This window comes from Bombina bombina, chromosome 3 (assembly GCF_027579735.1).
Source record: "Bombina bombina isolate aBomBom1 chromosome 3, aBomBom1.pri, whole genome shotgun sequence".
Taxonomy (NCBI): Eukaryota; Metazoa; Chordata; class Amphibia; order Anura; family Bombinatoridae; genus Bombina; species Bombina bombina.
Window position 1 is genome coordinate 84,039,255 of NC_069501.1, and position 13,773 is coordinate 84,053,027.

The window sequence follows — 13,773 nt, forward strand, 5'->3', positions numbered from 1 at the left end:
CATATCTAGATATGCTTTTCATCAAAGAATATCAAGAGAATAAAACAAATTAGATAATATAAGTAAATTAGAAAGATGTTTAAAATTGCATTCTCTTTCTAAATCATAAAAGAAAAAATGTGGCTGGCATGTCCCTTTAACACCATGATGGTATACTCTTAGGTGTGATAGAAACTTTCCTAATACTCTTAGGTGAGATAGAAACTTTCCTAGAGATAATATTATCTGAAGTGATTGCTCTGCAGCAGCTAGCATTAGATAAGTAACACTTGTCAGTTTGGATAATGTTCCGGTATTAGTAATGACATAAATTCCTTGATAGAGGTAGAGAGGAAAGTCATTAACTAAAGTAAAATTAGGCAGTTCTAAGTTGAGAGTTCACTTATCCTATGCGGTAAGTACTTACAGGCAGAGCTGAGGAGGTGAGGAGGTTCAGGCTGCGGTTGCGGCTCAGAGTGTGTTTGAGCGCGAAGTCCTTTCTCAGAGGAAGGCAGAGCAGAGGCGGAGTAATCCAGTGACAGCGTAAGCTGTCAGAATACTGAGACGGTTAGATTCCGTGGAAGCAGGCTTGGGAGAAACAATTGGTTGGAGAATACTCAATTACAAGCAATGATGGTGAGACTTAGCCACCTTAAATAGGGAAGTGAGGGAAACATAATTAAAGGTATATTCAAAGAATAGAAGAGAAGGTCATACATATGACAGGTCCCCCACCCAAAGAAAACCTCCAGGTTTTCAGAATGAAGGTCTATCCGGATGCCGTCTATGGAAGAGCTTCACCAAGCGGGGAGCAGAGACTTGCGAGGCAGATTCCCAAGAGTCTTCATCAGATGAATAACCAGACCAGCGAATAAGATACTGCAAATCCCCATGGAATACTCTAGAGTCAATTATGTCAGAGACCTCGTAATCCACCTCTGAAGGTTGAGAATCAGGAGGTATAGTAATAGGGACTGGTTGTGACCGAACAGGCGTGTATGGTTTCAATAGCGAGACATGAAATGATGAATGAATTCGGAATTTCTCAGGTAACTGCAGGACTACCACATTGGGGTTGATAATCTAAGTGATCGGGAATAGCCCAACGAATAATTGGTTAAACTTCACTTTTGTGGCCGGGATCTTCAGATGGCGGGTGGATAACCAAACTGAGTCTCCAACTTTGTATTCAGGCGCTGGTCGCCGCCGAAGGTTGTAATAATGTTGATGTTGGGTCTGTGCCTGACTGATATTTTCTTTCAAAAGGTTGAAAGATTGTGCTATAGAGTTTACCAAGTCGTTAACAACTGGACATGGTACGTGAATGTTAGGATGAAATTCATAATCTGGATGGAATCCGTAATTTGCAAAGAATGGAGTCATCTGAGTAGAATTATTCTTTGTGTTGTTATAGGCAAATTCAGCAGTTGCTAAAAAATCTGCCCACTTCTCTTGTTGTTGAGAACAATGAATCCTCAAGTATTGTTCCAAGGACTGATTGGTACGTTCGCACTGGCCATTGGTTTGTGGATGATAGGATGTGGTTAATTTCCTAGTGATGTTCAACCTTTGACATAATGAATGCCAGAACTTCGAAGTAAATTGACTTCCGCGATCAGTTAAAACACTGGTTGGAAGTCCGTGTAATTTGACAATATGGTTCAGAAACAGATCAGCTGTTTGTGAGGCAGTAGGCAAAGCTTGTATAGGTAGAAAATGTGCCATTTTAGTAAAAAGGTCAATTACCACTAGTATTGTGGTGTAATTCTTTGAACTTGGTAGTTCTACAATGAAGTCCATTGCGACTTCCTTCCATGGCCGTTCAGGGATAGGTAGAGACATTAAATAACCATACAGTATTTTATGTTCCTTTTTATGTTGAACACAGGTTGTACAGGTGTGGACATATTCCTCAACTGATTTCCACATTTTGGGCCACCAGTATTTCCTTTTTAATAAATGATAGGTGTTTTGAACACCCGGATGACCATTTAGAATTGAGTCATGGTTTTGTTGTAAGATACTTCCTTGTAATGAAGGTGGTATATACAATAAGTTCCCAAAATAATACAACCCATCTGAATGTTTTGTGAGGTTGTATTTTTCTGGGTTACAGTCTCTGCCTTGTAAATATTCTTTTTCTTGTTCTTGACTCAAGGTACAATTGGTAGTACGGTGCTAGGTAGAGGTTTGTGAGTAACTGGTATTTTCTGTCTAGATAGTGCATCTGCTTTTCCATTCCTTGAACCAGGTCTGTACTGAATATGAAAATTAAACCTGGAGAAAAACAGACTCCATCTGAGCTGTCTAGATGATAAAGTCCGATTAGTTTGTAGATATTCTAAATTCTTGTGATCAGTATAAACTAAAATTGGTGTCTCAGTTCCTTCTAGTAAGTGTCTCCAATTATCAAAGGCAGATTTGATGGATAGAAGCTCTTTTTCTCCTATAGGATAATTAATTTCTGCTGGAGATAATGATCTTGAAAAGTATGCTACAGGATGCATAGGATCTGACAGATTTTTCCTTTGAGATAAGATAGCTCCTAGAGCATACTCAGATGCAACCACCTCAAGTACAAACTGCTTGGTGGGATCTGGGAATTGGAGAATAGGTGCAGTAGTGAAACTAAGTTTGAGAGTTTCAAATGCATGTTGTGCTTCTGTACTCCAAATGAAAGGCACATGTTTTCCTGTAAGTTTTGTCAAAGGTTTGACTATATGAGAGAAATTTTTAATAAATTTACGGTAAAAATTCGAAAATCCTAAAAAACGTTGTAATTCTTTTACTGTAGTTGGTCTTGGCCAACCTGTTATAGCTGATATTTTTGTATCTTCCATGTTGATACCTACAGCTGTTATCCTATAACCTAGGAAAGAAATATCTTGCGTGTGGAAGATACACTTTTCAGGTTTTGCAAACAGTTGGTTCTCTCTGAGTCTTGATAGAACGGTTGTTACATGTTTAATATGCTGTTCCAAAGACTCAGAATAGATTAAAATATCATCCAAGTAAATTATAACGCAGACATCCAATAAATCTCTGAATAGCTCATTTATAAAATACTGGAATGTCGCAGGGGCGTTACAGAGCCCGAATGGCATCACAGCATATTCGTACAATCCGTACCTAGTACGGAATGCCGTGAGCCATTCGTCCCCCTTCCTTATTCGAATTAAATTATAGGCACCCCTTAAATCCAACTTGGTAAAGATTGTTGCATTACCTAACCGTTCAATTAATTATGTTATTAAAGGTAGGGGGTATCGATTTTTTACTGGTACCTTGTTTAGTTGTCTGTAATCAATGATTGGTCTGAGAGTACCATCTTTGTTAAGCACAAAAAACATTCCAGCTGCAGCTGGAGAGGTCGAAGGTCTTATAAAACCCTTTTTTAAGTTTTCATCTAGATATTGTTTTAGATGTGTGAGTTCAGGTTGAGAAAGGGGGTAAATATGACCATGGGGAATCGGGGAACTAGGTAATAGTTCGATGGGACAATCGAATGCCCTATGAGGGGGCAAGGACTCTGCTTCTTTTTTGTCAAAAACATCTTGGAATGAGGAATATTCTTTAGGTATGAGGTCAGATGTTTTATCAGAGTCTGATTGCATAATACAGACCTTGGATAGGCATCCATCTCTGAAATATTGGGAGAAAAATTGAATTTTGTTTGTCAACCAATCAATAGTAGGTTGGTGTTGTTTTAACCATTTTAACCCCAAAATTATTGGAAATAAAGGAGAAGGTGTTATGTCAAAAGATAAATTCTCTATATGTCCTTCTTGTGTACTCATAACTAAAGTCTGTGTTTGATGTGTGATTGAACCATTTACAGTCTGGCTACCATCAAAAACTCTTAAAACATAAGGATGATTAATTTCTTTTATTGGCATTTCATTTTTACACACCACATGATAATCTATGAAGTTGCTTGTTGCACCAGAATCAATGAGTGCCTTCAAGGTAATCTCTTTTGTACCCCACTGTAAAGAAATAGGTAAGAGACAATAAGTTGAATTTTCACTACTCTTGTTAGAAAATCTTGGTAACTTATGTTTCTCACCTTTCTTTATTTTCAGAAGGTTTGGACAATCCTTGACCTCATGTTCTTTGGCTGCACAATAGAGGCAAAGATTATTGTCCCTTCTTCTCCTTTTCTCTTCTGTGGATAAAGGGCCCCTGATCACTCCGATTTCCATAGGTTCGTCGGGAGTTTTATACTGTTGAGAACTAGTAGGATTAACATTTCTTTTTGTAACTGATTCCAGGTTAAACCTTTCTCTCTTTCTTTCCCTCAACCTTCTATCTATGTTAATAGATAATGACATTAAGTTGTCTAAGGTATCCGGAATATCAACTCGTGAAAGTTCATCTTTCAATGCTTCTGATAAACCGAGTCTAAATTGATTCCGCAATGAGATGTTGTTCCATTGTGAATCCTTAGATACTCTCTTGAATTCCGCTATATAATCCTCCACGGGCCTTTTCCCTTGTCTAAGGGCTCTCATAGAATTTTCTGATGTTATCTGTTTGCAAGGGTCATCATAGAGGAGGGCCATAGCCTGAAAGAAATCTTCCAAGCTGTCCAATATTGGGTCATTTTGCTCGAAATAAGAATTAGCCCATGTTCTAGGTTCAGCTCTAAGATAAGATATTACAGTTAAAACTCTCTGTTTATCTGTAGTATAAGTTTTAGGTCTTAGGGTAAAGAGTAAATAACAGGAATTTTTGAAGTCACGAAATTGACTTCTATCACCAAAACATTTCTCTGGTGGTGATACTATTGGCTCATTAGTAGAATCCACAGTTAACTGTTTTGGAGTTACTGTGTCTTTAAGAATATCTTTTAGAGTCTGGTTTTCTAACTGGAGTTGCCTTAACCCTTGTGAGAGCTGATCAACCCTCTGTGATAGGTTATACACGTGTGTAGGTAATTCTGCTTGATCCATCTTTTTTAGGCTTGTAATTCTGTCAGACTTCAAAACTGAATCTGCTTAATAAAAGGATCAAATGTGCAGATTAGTATCTATAATGTTAAATGCTTATAATAATTTATAAGTTAATTGTTCCTAGATGAATCATTGTACCTAAATATCTGTTTAGTGATATGATTCACCATAGGATTTAATTTACCACCATGTAGTTATATGTTGTTTTCCTTTAACAAACACATAACTACTGTGTGATGTTTAGACATTTCTAGATAAAATGGATATGCAAAGATATAGAGTAAAGTATGGTATGCTTTTGAAATAACGAATTTTGGCAACTTAACACCATGATGGTATACTCTTAGGTGTGATAGAAACTTTCCTAATACTCTTAGGTGAGATAGAAACTTTCCTAGCGATAATATTATCTGAAGTGATTGCTCTGCAGCAGCTAGCATTAGATAAGTAACACTTGTCAGTTTGGATAATGTTCCGGTATTAGTAATGACATAAATTCCTTAATAGAGGTAGAGAGGAAAGTCATTAACTAAAGTAAAATTAGGCAGTTCTAAGTTGAGAGTTCACTTATCCTATGCGGTAAGTACTTACACGCAGAGCTGAGGAGGTGAGGAGGTTCAGGCTGCGGTTGCGGCTCAGAGTGTGTTTGAGCGCGAAGTCCGTTCTCAGAGGAAGGCGGAGTAGAGGCGGAGTAATCCAGTGACAGCGTAAGCTGTCAGAATACTGAGACGGTTAGATTCCGTGGAAGCAGGCATGGGAGAAACAATTGGTAGGAGAATACTCAATTACAAGCAATGATGGTGAGACTTAGCCACCTTAAATAGGGAAGTGAGGGAAACATAATTAAAGGTATATTCAAAGAATAGAAGAGAAGGTCATACATATGACAATAATACAAGCAAGTCCCTTTTGAGGACTCTTCAAACAAGATGAGGTTTTGTAAAAGTAGTATTGTGGCATATAAAAGCACTTAAATGGAAGGATATTGAAAATCCATACCTTTATTTTCTTGTGTAACAAACACATGCAGCTTTCACAGACATAGTAATCACCAGGAGACACAGGTGCTAACGGAGTGTGACATCATCTGACGCGTTTCATGCCTCTCTGGCCCTTTGTCAAAGATGTGTAATGGAGGGTGTACTGGCTACTTATAATCCCATTGGATTATGTGCCACCCCCCTACAAACATATCACCAATATTTGCATAGCTCAGTGTTTATAACCAATACAACATACAATTAAACAACATTAAAAACACTGTATATGTCGAAATCTACCTGATAGCTAGAAAGTAACGAATCCATAAAGGATGTCAATCAAATGTTAACTACAAAATAACATAATAACAGAGAGCTAGCTGAGCGATAATATTAATTGATACAAAGAGACAATACCTAAATTATTTGTTAGAAGTCATCTTTTAAAATGACACAAGGTTTATAATACTCTCTATGATGTATTGAAACTTACTTTTTAATTTAAAGTTACTAGTTATATCACTTCAGCTGCTGATCGTCAAAAATAGAAAAAGCCGTCAGTATAGTTATAGCATTCTGGCTTAAAAACAAATTGTATTCCACACTGAAAATCTGTGTACATGACCTATGTATTTGAAGCCTTTGGCCCATATTTATCAAGGTCTGGCGGACCTGATCCGACAGTGTGGATCAGGTCCGCCAGACCTCACTGAATACGGCGAGCCATACGCTCGCCGTATTCAGCATTGCACCAGCAGCTCATAAGAGCTGCTGGTGCAACGCCTACCCCTGCAGACTCGCGGCCAATGGGCCGCCAGCAGGGGGTGTCAATCAACCCGATCGTACTCGATCGGGTTAATTTCCGGCAATGTCTGTCCGCCTGCTCAGAGAAGGCAGACAGGTTATGGAGCAGCGGTCTTTGTGACCGCTGCTTCATAACTGCTGTTTCTGGCAAGTCTGAAGACTCGCCAGAAACGCGGGCCGTCAAGCTCCATACGGAGCTTGTTAAATAGAGCCCTTTGTATTATCCATGTTGCTAAATAAATAATTATTTTATTAAATAAGACCTTGTGGACAACAAAAGTAATATGTGCACTAGTCTACAATCTACAAATAGATTAATACATAGGTTTCTTCTGATTTATCTTAGAAACTAGCAGTTCTAATCTAGTAATTTTTAGTATGCTAGAGTGTTAGAGCTGTGGACTATGAACATATAGGATAGATTATTCCATTTATATTGATTTTAATTTTTGGAGCATTTCTAGAGGAGGAAGGAGAAATGAGTGTGATGGACATTTTGTCACTGAAAGATCAAATATTATTTTCCTTGATAGAGATCTATATCCCATCTGGAATTTATTCCCTTGGGTTCCTTTGTCCCCAAATTGAAAATCCATTTGGCCTCTCTGTCTAGCAAGTTTCTAAATCTATCTCCTCCTCTGTTATTTGGGGGTATAAAATCAATTGCTTGGAATTTGAATGCTTTTTTGGTTTTTCTAAGATATTTCCATGTTTGAAATAATGTTTGGCAATTGGAGTTTTAGGTGGATCTCTTTCAAGTGATGTGAGGTGTTCACAGATCTTGTCTTTTAGAAAACGACTCATACAAACTGTATATTGTTGTCTACAGATTTGACAGGTAATCAAGTAGACAATATACTTAGAGCAGCAATCTAATCTATCTTAAATATTGTAGCTTGTATTTGTGGTTGAAGAGGTAAAAGAATCTCCTGTAATACAGTGTTGACATACATTGCAAGGATGTTTACCACATTTGAAGAAGCCTTTTTTAGATAGCCATGTTTCTTTAGACTTTTGTATAGAGCTTGTATAGACATATTGGGTTACCTTGCTACCTATTGTTGGAGCCTTTCTCGATACAAATTTAATGCCACTTGATAGACATTCTTTTAGTTTGTCATCTAACCTGAGAATTTCTAGATTTCTATTTACAATATTTTTAATTTGGTTGAATTGATTGCTATATTGAGTAACAAAGACTGTGCTGTTTTCACTATACCCTACAGGGTCCTTTTTACATGCTTTATTTTTCGTTTGAATACTCTTTTTCAATAGGTCCTTATGTTTAATTTTGGCTACTTCAGTTCTAAGGGACATAAGTGTTTTTTTGTCATAACCTCTTTGTGTTAGTCTTTACACTAACTTAAGTGAATGAGTAAAGTAATCCTTGTCATCTGTGCATATTCTCCAAATCCTTATCAGTTGACTTTTTGGTATCCCTTTCTTGGTATGTTGGGGATGACAGGAGTCAGCCCTTAGAATAGTGTTCCCAGATATATCCTTTCTGTATAATTCTGTGCATATCTTACCCTTTTCTGCTTTTAGGGTGATGTTTAGGTAATTCACTTTTATTTTGTCGACCTGAAATGTGAATTTTAAAGGACCAGTCAATACAGTAGATTTGCATAATCAACACATGCATGATAAGAAGACAATGCAATAGCACTTAGTCTGAACTTCAAATGAGTAGTAGATTTTGTTTAAATAAATTGCAAAGTTATGTCTATTTCCACTCCCCCTGTATCATGTGACAGCCATCAGCCAATCACAAATGCATATACGTATATTCTGTGAACTCTTGCACATGCTCAGTAGGAGCTGGTGACTCAAAAAGTGTAAATATAAAAAGACTGTTCACTTTTTGTTGATTGAAGTAAATTGGAAAGTTGTTTGAAATTGCCTGCTGTATCTGAATCATGACGTTTAATTTTGACTTGAGTGTCCCTTTAAGTTTAGGTCATTATTATTGAGAAATGCTATAAATTCCTCAATTTGTTCATTGGTTCCCTGCCAGATAAACAGAAGGTCATCTATATATCTGGCATAGAACTCAATGTGCCTACTGAACCTATTTCTTCTGTTATGTGTGATCAGTCCACGGGTCATCATTACTTCTGGGATATTATCTGCTCCCCTACAGGAAGTGCAAGAGGATTCACCCAGCAGAGTTGCTATATAGCTCCTCCCCTCTACGTCACCTCCAGTCATTCTCTTGCACCCAAAGACTAGATAGGAGGTGTGAGAGGACTATGGTGATTATACTTAGTTTTTATAACTTCAATCAAAAGTTTGTTATTTTACAATAGCACCGGAGCGTGTTATTACTTCTCTGGCAGAGTTTGAAGAAGAATCTACCAGAGTTTTTCTTATGATTTTAACCGGAGTAGTTAAGATCATATTGCTGTTTCTCGGCCATCTGAGGGAGGTAAAAGCTTCAGATCAGGGGACAGCGGGCAGTTGAATCTGCATTGAGGTATGTAGCAGTTTTTATTTTCTGAATGGAATTGATGAGAAAATCCTGCCATACCGTTATAATGACATGTATGTATACTCTACACTTCAGTATTCTGGGGATGGTATTTCACCGGAATTACTCTGTAAAAGTACATTAAACCTTTTAATAGGTATTTAATTCATGTTAGACGTTTTTGCTGGAATGTAGAATCGTTTGCATTTCTGAGGTACTGGGTGAATAAATATTTGGGCATTATTTTTCCACTTGGCAGTTTGCTTGTTTTGATTATGACAGTTTCGTTTCTCTCTCACTGCTGTGTGTGAGGGGGAGGGGCCGTTTTTGGCGCTCTTTGCTACGCATCAAAAATTTCCAGTCAGTTACTCTTGTATTTTCTGCATGATCCGGTTCATCTCTAACAGAACTCAGGGGTCTTCAAACTTCTTTGAAGGGAGGTAGATTCTCTCAGCAGAGCTGTGAGACTTATGTAGTGACTGTGTTTTAAAACGTTGCTCTGTGATTTTTATGTTTAAAATTTAATTAGTGTTACTTTACTAATGGGAACAAACCTTTGCTAACAAGTTGTGTTGTTTTTTAAAGAGTGATGCTATAACTGTTTTTCAGTTCATTATTTCAACTGTCATTTAATCGTTTAGTGCTTCTTTGAGGCACAGTACGTTTTTGTTAAATAAGATTGTAACCAAGTTGCATGTTTATTGCTAGTGTGTTAAACATGTCTGATTCAGAGGAAGATACCTGTGTCATTTGTTCCAATGCCAAGGTGGAGCCCAATAGAAATTTATGTACTAACTGTATTGATGCTACTTTAAATAAAAGCCAATCTGTACAAATTGAACAAATTTCACCAAACTGCGAGGGGAGAGTTATGCCGTCTAACTCGCCTCACGTGTCAGTACCTGCGTCTCCCGCCCGGGAGGTGCGTGATATTATGGCGCCTAGTACATCTGGGCAGCCATTACAGATAACATTACAAGATATGGCTACTGTTATGACTGAAGTTTTGGCTAAGTTACCAGAACTAAGAGGCAAGCGTGATCACTCTGGGGTGAGAACAGAGTGCGCTGATAATTCTAGGGCCATGTCTGATACTGCGTCACAGCTTGCAGAGCATGAGGACGGAGAGCTTCATTCTGTAGGTGACGGTTCTGATCCAAGCAGATTGGATTCAGATATTTCAAATTTTAAATTTAAATTGGAAAACCTCCGTGTATTACTAGGGGAGGTCTTAGCGGCTCTTAACGATTGTAACACGGTTGCAATACCAGAGAAAATGTGTAGGTTGGATAAATACTTTGCGGTACCGGCGAGTACTGACGTTTTTCCTATACCTAAGAGATTAACTGAAATTGTTACTAAGGAGTGGGATAGACCCGGTGTGCCGTTCTCACCCCCTCCAATATTTAGAAAGATGTTTCCAATAGACGCCACCACACGGGACTTATGGCAAACGGTCCCTAAGGTGGAGGGAGCAGTTTCTACTTTAGCTAAGCGCACCACTATCCCGGTGGAGGATAGCTGTGCTTTTTCAGATCCTATGGATAAAAAATTAGAGGGTTACCTTAAGAAAATGTTTGTTCAACAAGGTTTTATATTGCAACCCCTTGCATGCATCGCGCCGATTACGGCTGCGGCAGCATTTTGGATTGAGTCTCTGGAAGAGAACCTTAGTTCCGCTACGCTGGACGACATTACGGACAGGCTTAGAGTCCTTAAACTAGCTAATTCATTCATTTCGGAGGCCGTAGTACATTTAACCAAACTTACGGCTAAGAATTCAGGATTCGCCATTCAGGCACGTAGGGCGCTGTGGCTAAAATCCTGGTCGGCTGATGTAACTTCTAAGTCCAAATTACTTAATATACCTTTCAAGGGGCAAACTTTATTTGGGCCCGGTTTGAAAGAAATTATCGCTGACATTACAGGAGGTAAGGGCCACGCTCTACCTCAAGACAAAGCCAAAGCTAAGGCTAGACAGTCTAATTTTCGTCCCTTTCGGAATTTCAAAGCAGGTGCAGCATCAACTTCCACTGCACCAAAACAGGAAGGAGCTGTTGCTCGTTACAGACAAGGCTGGAAACCTAACCAGTCCTGGAATAAGGGCAAGCAGGCCAGAAAACCTGCTGCTGCCCCTAAGACAGCATGAACCGAGGGCCCCCGATCCGGGACCGGATCTAGTGGGGGGCAGACTCTCTCTCTTCGCCCAGGCTTGGGCAAGAGATGTCCAGGATCCCTGGGCGCTAGAGATCATATCTCAGGGATACCTTCTAGACTTCAAATTATCTCCCCCAAGAGGGAGATTTCATCTGTCAAGGTTGTCAACAAACCAAATAAAGAAAGACGCGTTTCTACGCTGTGTACAAGATCTATTATTAATGGGAGTGATCCATCCGGTTCCGCGGTCGGAACAAGGACAAGGGTTTTACTCAAACCTGTTTGTGGTTCCCAAAAAAGAGGGAACTTTCAGGCCAATCTTGGATTTAAAGATCCTAAACAAATTCCTAAGAGTTCCATCGTTCAAAATGGAAACTATTCGGACTATCTTACCCATGATCCAAAAGGGTCAGTACATGACCACAGTGGATTTAAAGGATGCTTACCTTCACATACCGATTCACAAAGATCATTACCGGTATCTAAGGTTTGCCTTCTTAGACAGGCATTACCAGTTTGTAGCCCTTCCATTCGGATTGGCTACGGCTCCAAGAATCTTCACAAAGGTTCTGGGTGCCCTTCTAGCGGTTCTGAGACCGCGAGGAATTTCGGTAGCTCCGTACCTAGACGACATTCTGATACAAGCTTCAAGCTTTCAAACTGCCAAGTCTCATACAGAGTTAGTTCTGGCATTTCTAAGGTCGCATGGATGGAAAGTGAACGAAAAGAAGAGTTCTCTCTTGCCTCTCACAAGAGTTCCATTCTTGGGGACTCTTATAGATTCTGTAGAAATGAAGATTTATCTGACAGAAGACAGATTAACAAAGCTTCTAAATGCATGCCGTGTCCTTCATTCCATTCAACTCCCGTCAGTAGCTCAATGCATGGAGGTGATCGGCTTAATGGTAGCAGCAATGGACATAGTACCCTTTGCACGCCTACATCTCAGACCGCTGCAATTGTGCATGCTGAGTCAGTGGAATGGGGATTACTCAGATTTGTCCCCCACTCTGAATCTGGATCAAGAGACCAGAAACTCTCTTCTATGGTGGCTTTCTCGGCCACATCTGTCCAGGGGGATGCCGTTCAGCAGGCCGGACTGGACAATTGTAACAACAGACGCCAGCCTTCTAGGTTGGGGCGCTGTCTGGAATTCTCTGAAGGCTCAGGGACAATGGAGTCAGGAGGAAAGTCTCCTGCCAATAAACATTCTGGAATTGAGAGCAGTTCTCAATGCCCTTCTAGCTTGGCCCCAGTTAAAGACTCGGGGGTTCATCAGGTTTCAGTCGGACAACATCACGACTGTAGCTTACATCAACCATCAGGGAGGGACAAGAAGCTCCCTAGCAATGATAGAAGTATCAAAGATAATTCGCTGGGCAGAGTCTCACTCTTGCCACCTGTCAGCAATCCACATCCCGGGAGTGGAGAACTGGGAGGCGGATTTCTTGAGTCGCCAGACTCTTCATCCGGGGGAGTGGGAACTTCATCCGGAGGTCTTTGCCCAAATACTTCGACGTTGGGGCAAACCAGAGATAGATCTCATGGCGTCTCGCCAGAACGCCAAACTTCCTCGCTACGGATCCAGATCCAGGGATCCGGGAGCGGTTCTGATAGATGCTTTGACAGCACCTTGGAACTTCAGGATGGCTTATGTGTTTCCACCCTTCCCGCTGCTTCCTCGATTGATTGCCAAAATCAAACAGGAGAGAGCATCAGTGATTCTAATAGCGCCTGCATGGCCGCGCAGGACTTGGTATGCAGATCTAGTGGACATGTCATCCTGTCCGCCTTGGTCTCTACCTCTAAGACAGGACCTTCTGATTCAGGGTCCATTCAAACATCAAAGTCTAACTTCTCTGAAGCTGACTGCTTGGAAATTGAACGCTTGATTTTATCAAAACGTGGTTTTTCTGAGTCGGTTATTGATACCCTGATACAGGCTAGGAAGCCTGTTACCAGAAAGATTTACCATAAAATATGGCGTAAATACCTATACTGGTGTGAATCCAAAGATTACTCCTGGAGTAAGGTTAGGATTCCTAGGATATTGTCTTTTCTACAAGAAGGTTTAGAAAAGGGTTTATCGGCTAGCTCATTAAAGGGACAGATCTCAGCTCTGTCCATCTTGTTACACAGGCGTCTGTCAGAAAATTCAGACATCCAGGCCTTTTGTCAGGCTTTAGCTAGGATCAAGCCTGTGTTTAAAACTGTTGCTCCGCCATGGAGTTTAAACTTAGTTCTTAACGTTTTACAGGGTGTTCCGTTTGAACCCCTTCATTCCATTGATATAAAATTGTTATCTTGGAAAGTTCTATTTTTAATGGCTATTTCCTCGGCTCGAAGAGTCTCTGAGTTATCAGCCCTACATTGTGATTCTCCTTATCTGATCTTTCACTCAGACAAGGTAGTTCTGCGTACTAAACCTGGGTTC